Here is a 6,570-nt window from a genome sequence, read left to right as displayed (position 1 = left end):
AACAACTAGTGCCATTCTGTCAATCCCTTTCATACCTTGCACTTTATTGTCAAAAAGTGCAGCCATATGAGGCAAAGTCTCCTCATCTGCCCCAAATTGGACCCCAGCAGCAACACACAAAGCAGTGATCAAGGAAGGATAAAATAATGACATGGAAGTGTGCTTGTAACACTATATAATATGAGAAGATATGAATTTCCCCATATCAATAGATTTTCCAGTCACAATGCAGTACAAGAGAATTGCCTTTTCCTTATTAATATCACTAAAATGCTTTACTGGTATCATTCTAGCCCCTAGAAAATTGTACCAAGCCTTACAGTCCTTAGTGAGCCCAATGCTCAGAAATGTCACGGGTTTTTCTTCTGTTAGCTTCCATTGAGTACCTAGTACATCAATCTCTTGCAATATCTCTTGATAATTTATTTGCCTCCCAATGAATCTATTATAATCATCTTTCGTAATATCAGGTAATTTGAAAAATTTGTTGATAGCCTCCCCACTAAAATCAACCTGTTTTCCTTTAATAAACACCTTCCTATGGTCATGTTCAGGAGCATTGGCATAGAATTCCCTCACAACTGGTACTATTACAGGCTTAGGTTGTGCACAAAACGTTTCCCATTTCCTCTCTTCTATAATCCCCCTAATATGAGGATATCCTACAGCTGTGACAGTTAATCCCCTTTCTGCTATGGGATTTCTACCAGTTACCGATTCATAGAAACTATTCTGTGCATCTTCACTAACAAATTTTTTTTTATCATAAACAACCCTAGATTTCCTCTTCTTAGAAGTACTTGATGAAGCCATTATAACCCAAATAAAATTCTTCTAATCAGAAATCAACCAAACACAGAACTTCAGTAATCAAGAGAGAAGAAAACCCTTACCACTTTTGTAAACCTCAAAACTCTTCTTCAAATCTTGAATCCAAATTTCAATGTAATCGGCTTCTTTCCCCCAAACTTAGTAGCAACCTTTCATTTTTCTGAGAAGAAAAAAGAATAGTGAGAGTGATATGAACAAATGAAAGAAATTTTGTGGATTTAAATAGAGTTAGGGGAGATAAAAGGTTGAGGAAGAGGAAGAGGTGAAGGAAAATGAAAGGTTTTTGGAGAGAAGAAGAGAAAGGGGTGGAGAGAATATGAGAAGTTTGAACCAAATGACGGGTTTAACCCCTTAAAATTCTAACTTCGAGACTTGCGCCGCAGCAGGTAAGTCATTTTCGCCGCGGCTCTTGCCCTAATTCCTTCAATCTGGGGCTTGGCCTCTTTATCTGATTTTTAGAAACCGCCGCGGCGCACATGTACCCACCGCTGTGGCGGAATTGATTAGGCAACACTGAAACCCTTTATTCACCTAAAAAATAAAATAAACATAATTAAAATCAAAACAAATAGCATAAAACAAATCCTAAGCTACGTAATAAAATAAAATAACAACTAAGACTAAAATAAAATAAATTAATGAAATCCTAAATCCTTGAAATTAAACAAAAATTAAATAAATTGTTCAAAAATTAAAATTTCAATGCTGGAAATAAATCGGGTTGTCTCCCAAGAAGCGCTAAAATTTAAGTCTTTAGCTAGACTTTCTTAAATCTTCACTTCGAAATTGAGAGCAAAATGGACACCTGCTCGATACTAAAGTTTCCACCGAAGTATTGCTTCAATCGCTGCCCATTTACTATAAAAATCCCTTTCGACAGATGCTTGACTTCTATTGCCCCCGATGGTAAGACCTTGTTGACAGTGAAAGGACCGAACCACTGTGATCTTAATTTTCTCAAAAAAAGTTTAAGTCTTGAATTGAAGAGGAGAACTTGGTGTCCTTCTTTGAATTCCCGTTTGTGAATGTGCCTGTCATGCCATCTCTTCGTCTTTTCTTTATAGATCCTAGCATTCTCATACGCATCGTTCCGGAACTCTTCCATCTCATTTAGCTATAACAGTCTCTTCTCCCCTGCAGCCTGTAAATTGAAATTCAATAACTTAACAGCCCAATATGATTTATGTTCCAACTCAACTGGGAGATGACAAGATTTGCCATAAACCAATTGATATGGAGACATTCCAATAGGTGTCTTGAACGCTGTCTGGTAGGCCCATAGAGCATCATCCAATTTGCTTGACCAATCCTTCCTTGAAAAATTGACTGTCTTCTCTAGAATCCTCTTTAGCTCATAGTTGTATACTTCAACTTGATCACTTGTCTGCGGATGATAAGGTGTAGCCACCCTATGTGTCACTCCATATTTGCTCAGAAGTGAAACAAATTGTTTGTTATAGAAGTGTGATCTTCCACCACTTATGATAGCTCTTGGTGTTCCAAATCTTGCAAAAATATACTTATTCAAAAATCTCACCACCACCCGAGCATCATTGGTTGGCAATGCTACAACTTCAACCCACTTGGACACATAATCTACAGCAACCAAAATAAAACGATTAGAGAAAGAAGATGGAAAAAGACCCATAAAATCAATACCCCAAACATCAAACAATTCAATTTCCAAAATATTTGTTGGAGGCATCTCATTTTTCCTAGATATATTCCCAACCCTTTGACATTTCTCACAATTGGCAACAAAATTATATGAATCTTTAAAAAGGCCAATAAAATCCTGATTGTAAAATTTTTGCTGATGTTTTGGTTGCTCCAAAGTGTCCTCCAACTTCGCGAGAATGACAATGTTGAAGAATACTCTTCATCTCCTCTTCCGGCACACATCTTCTAGTTATACAATCACCACGCATCTTATAGAGGAATGGATCATCCCATATAAAATACTTAATATCTGAAAAAAAACTTCTTTCTCCTTTGGTGGGTGAGTTCGGTAGACACAATCCCCCTAGTCAAATAGTTGACAATATCAGCATAACATGGGGCTTCTCCAGCTGCAAACAGCTGCTCATCCAAAAATTTCTCATTAATATCTCCATCAACTTCTTCATTTGACTACACATGGTCCATCCTAGAAAGATGATCTGCAACTACATTTTAGATTTTTTCTTGTCCTTGATTTCCAAGTCAAATTCCTGCAAAAGTAAAATCCATCTTAGCAACCTTGGCTATGCATCACTTTTTAGCAAATAAATACCTCAAAGTCGAATGATCGGTGTAGACAATCACTTTAGAACCTATTAAATAAGATCAAAATTTTTCGAAAGCATAAATAACTGTTAAAAGCTATTTTTCGGTAGTTACATAATTCAATTGAGCCTCATTTAAAACTTTGCTAGCATAGTAAATCACATGAAAGACCTTATCTTTCCGTTGTCCTAAAATAGTACTTATAGCATATTCACTAGCATCACACATCAAAGTAAAAGGTAATTCCCAATCGGGTGCAGCAATAACAGGAAAAGATATCAATTTCACTTTAAGAGTTTCAAAAGCATCTAAACATTCTTTGGAAAAATAAAAAACTGCATCTTTTACCAATAATTCACAAAGAGGTTTAGTAATTTTAGAAAAATCTTTAATAAATCTTCTGTAAAATCCTGTATGTCTAAGAAAACTTCTAACTCCCTTAACATTGGTAGGAGGTGGAAGCTTCTCAATTACATCAATTTTTGCTCGATCCACCTCAATTCCTTTAACAAAAATTTGATGTCCCAACACAATTCCTTCTTTTACCATAAAATGACATTTTCCTCAATTCAAGACCAAGTTTGTGTCAACACATCGCTACAAAATCAAAGAGAGATTAGAAACACAATTATCAAAAGAAGAATAAAAACAGAAAAATTATCCATGAACACTTCAATGTATTTTTCAACCATATCGAAAAAAATTGACATCATGCAACGTTGAAAAGTAGTAGGGACGTTGCACAATCCGAATGGCATTCTTTTATAAGCAAAGGTTCCATATGGACATGTAAAAGTGGTCTTCTCTTGATCCTCCAGTGCTATTGGAATTTGATTATAGCTCGAATATCCATCTAAGAAATAATAATAGTCATGCCTGGAAAATCTCTCCACCATTTGGTCAATGAAGGGCAAAGGAAAGTGATCCTTTCTTGTGGCATCATTGAGTTTCCGGTAATCTATACAAACTCTCCATCTGATCACCGTTCTTGTGGGTATAAGCTCATTGTTGTCATTCTTCACCATGGTCATACCACCTTTCTTAGGAACCACTTGGACTGGACTTACCCATGAATTATCCGAGATTGGATAAATTATACCTGCATTCATAAGCTTCACAACCTCCTTTTTCACCACTTCTTGCATGGAAGGATTTAATCTTCTTTGAGATTGTACCAATGGCTTGTAGCTCTCTTCCATCAAAATCTTGTGCATACAAATAGATGGGCTAATTCCCTTGATATCATCAATTGTCCATCCAATAGCTTTCCTATGCTCCCTTAAAATTCGTAATAATTTTTCCTCCTCCAAATTATTCAAAGAAGAGTTAATAATAACAGGATAATAACAAGACTCTTCTAAGAAAGCATACCTAAGATGTGATGGCAATTGTTTAAGTTCAAGTTTAAGAAGTTCCTGTTTAGATGATGGTTCATTAACATGCATAGCTCCTAACTCTTTAAATTTAAGCCTTTTTGGAAACTCACAAAGTGGCAAAGCATCAAGTTATTCACACATTCAATTATATCTTCATCATCACTTAGACTTCTTAAAGTTCTACCATTTAATATGCAATTTTTCAAAGGTAAGGGAGGAAAAGATTCATTAAAATTTTCAGCTACTACCCTATCCAAAACACTTATTGCAAAACATGCATCAACATCGAAAGGAAATTTCATAGCCTCAAAAATATTAAAAGTTACTTGTTCATTTTGAACCCTTAAAATCAACTTACCTTGATGAACATCTATGAGAGTTCTACCTGTGACGAGAAAAGGTCTTCCCAATATGAGTGGAACATCCTTGTCTTCTTTCATATCCAAAATGATAAAATCAGCAGGAAATAAGAATTTGTCCACTTTTATCAAAACATCCTCAATAATGCCTCTAACATGCTTGATAGATCTATCTGCAAGTTGCAAGGATATCGTAGTAGGCTTCACACCCCTAAATCGAGTTTCCTGAAAATAGAGAGAGACATCAAATTAATACTTGCACCAAGATCACATAAAACTCTATCAAAATTAAAATCACCAATAGTGTAAGGAATTTTGAAACTCCCTATATCTTTTAGCTTTTGGGGAAGCTTTCTTTGAAGAATAGCACTACATCCTTCCATGAGCATAACATTCTCATTATCCACCAATTTCCTCTTGTTTGATAGAACTTCCTTCAAGAACTTAGCATATTTCGGTATTTGCTCCAGCATTTCTACAAAAGGAAGATTAATATGTAAGCTTTTAAAAATATCAATAAATTTAGAAAATTGCTTATCTAAATTTTACTTTCGCAATCTTTGAGGAAAAGGAATGGGATTAGAAGATGGTTGTGGAATAGGTTGTTGAATAGGAACGGATAGCATCTTGATCTTTAAGAAGAGCAGTTTCATCCTCATTTGCTTGTTTGCTACCCCCCTTTGATTATTCTAACTCCTTCCCACTTCGAAGAGTTATAGCTTTCACATGCTCCTTGGGATTCTTCTCAATATTACTTGGGAGTGCTCCTTGAACTCTTTCCGTCAATAGCTTGAAAATCTCCTCAACTTGATGTTCAAGGTTGCGAATACTTGCACCTTGATTTTTGAAATTGGCTTGGGTATCATCAATGAATGCAATGGTCTTTTGTATGAATTGGGTGAAGACCTCTTCCATGGTTGGTTTCTTCTCTTGAGATTGAAAAGAAGGAGGCGATTTTTGCATATTTGCATTGTTGCTTCATGAGAAGTTAGGATGATTCCTTCACCTTTGATTGTAGTAATTGGAGTTAAGATTGTATTGTCTTTGATTGTTGGCCACATAATTAACTTGTTCGGAAGAATTTGCTTCATATGGGCCTTGACACTCCAAAGTAGGATGATTCCCTGCACAATTATCACAACCTACATTAGAAATTGTAGCAACATTATTTTTTTTAAATTATTATTTAAAATAGTAACTTGAGCAGTCAAATTAGTAAAAGCATCAATGTCATGAACTCCGACTGTCCTTTTCTGTGCATTCCTATCAGATTTCAGGAAGTTGTTACTAGCCATAACTTCAATAAGTTCATATCCTTCCTCCGGTGTCTTGTTGAAGAATGCTCCTCCACTTTCTACATCTACCATGGTTTGAGTGTTTGAGAGCTAACCATTATAAAACATTTGCATTTGCATCCATAACGGTAGTCCATGGTGCAGGCACTTCCTTAAAAGATCTTTAAACCTCTCCCAAGCTTCATAGAGAGATTCTTGATCTTGCTGCAGAAAATTGGTTATATCGTTCCTCATCTTCGCAGATTTCGCTGGTGGAAAGTACTTAGTCAAAAAGGCATTAACCAGCCCATCCCATGTAGTAATGGTTCCTGAAGGTAGCGAGGTCAACCATGCCTTAGCCTTGTTGTTCAATGGGATCGGAAACAAACGCAATCTTATGGCATCATCAGTCACCCCATTGTGCTTGAATGTATCACAAATTTCCAAGAAATTTGCAATATGCAG

At 35.9% G+C, this 6,570-nt stretch overlaps 1 non-coding gene and 1 pseudogene across 1 annotated transcript; one reads left to right on the top strand and one right to left on the bottom strand.

Annotated features, from left to right (window-relative positions):
* Nucleotides 1–1,606: 1,606 nt before the first annotated feature.
* Nucleotides 1,607–6,198, bottom strand: LOC147386481 (uncharacterized; annotated as a pseudogene).
* Nucleotides 6,199–6,256: 58 nt separating this feature from the next.
* LOC147386480 (small nucleolar RNA R71) lies at nt 6,257–6,363 on the top strand. The gene has a single exon (XR_015172366.1). It is a non-coding gene; the product is annotated as a small nucleolar RNA R71 (small nucleolar RNA).
* Nucleotides 6,364–6,570: the final 207 nt, after the last annotated feature.

The sequence above is a fragment of the Akebia trifoliata genome, chromosome 14 (assembly GCF_017979445.1).
Source record: "Akebia trifoliata isolate Shusen 1 chromosome 14, ASM1797944v1, whole genome shotgun sequence".
NCBI classification, from domain to species: domain Eukaryota; kingdom Viridiplantae; phylum Streptophyta; class Magnoliopsida; order Ranunculales; family Lardizabalaceae; genus Akebia; species Akebia trifoliata.
This window is presented reverse-complemented; position numbering and strand designations above follow the sequence as displayed.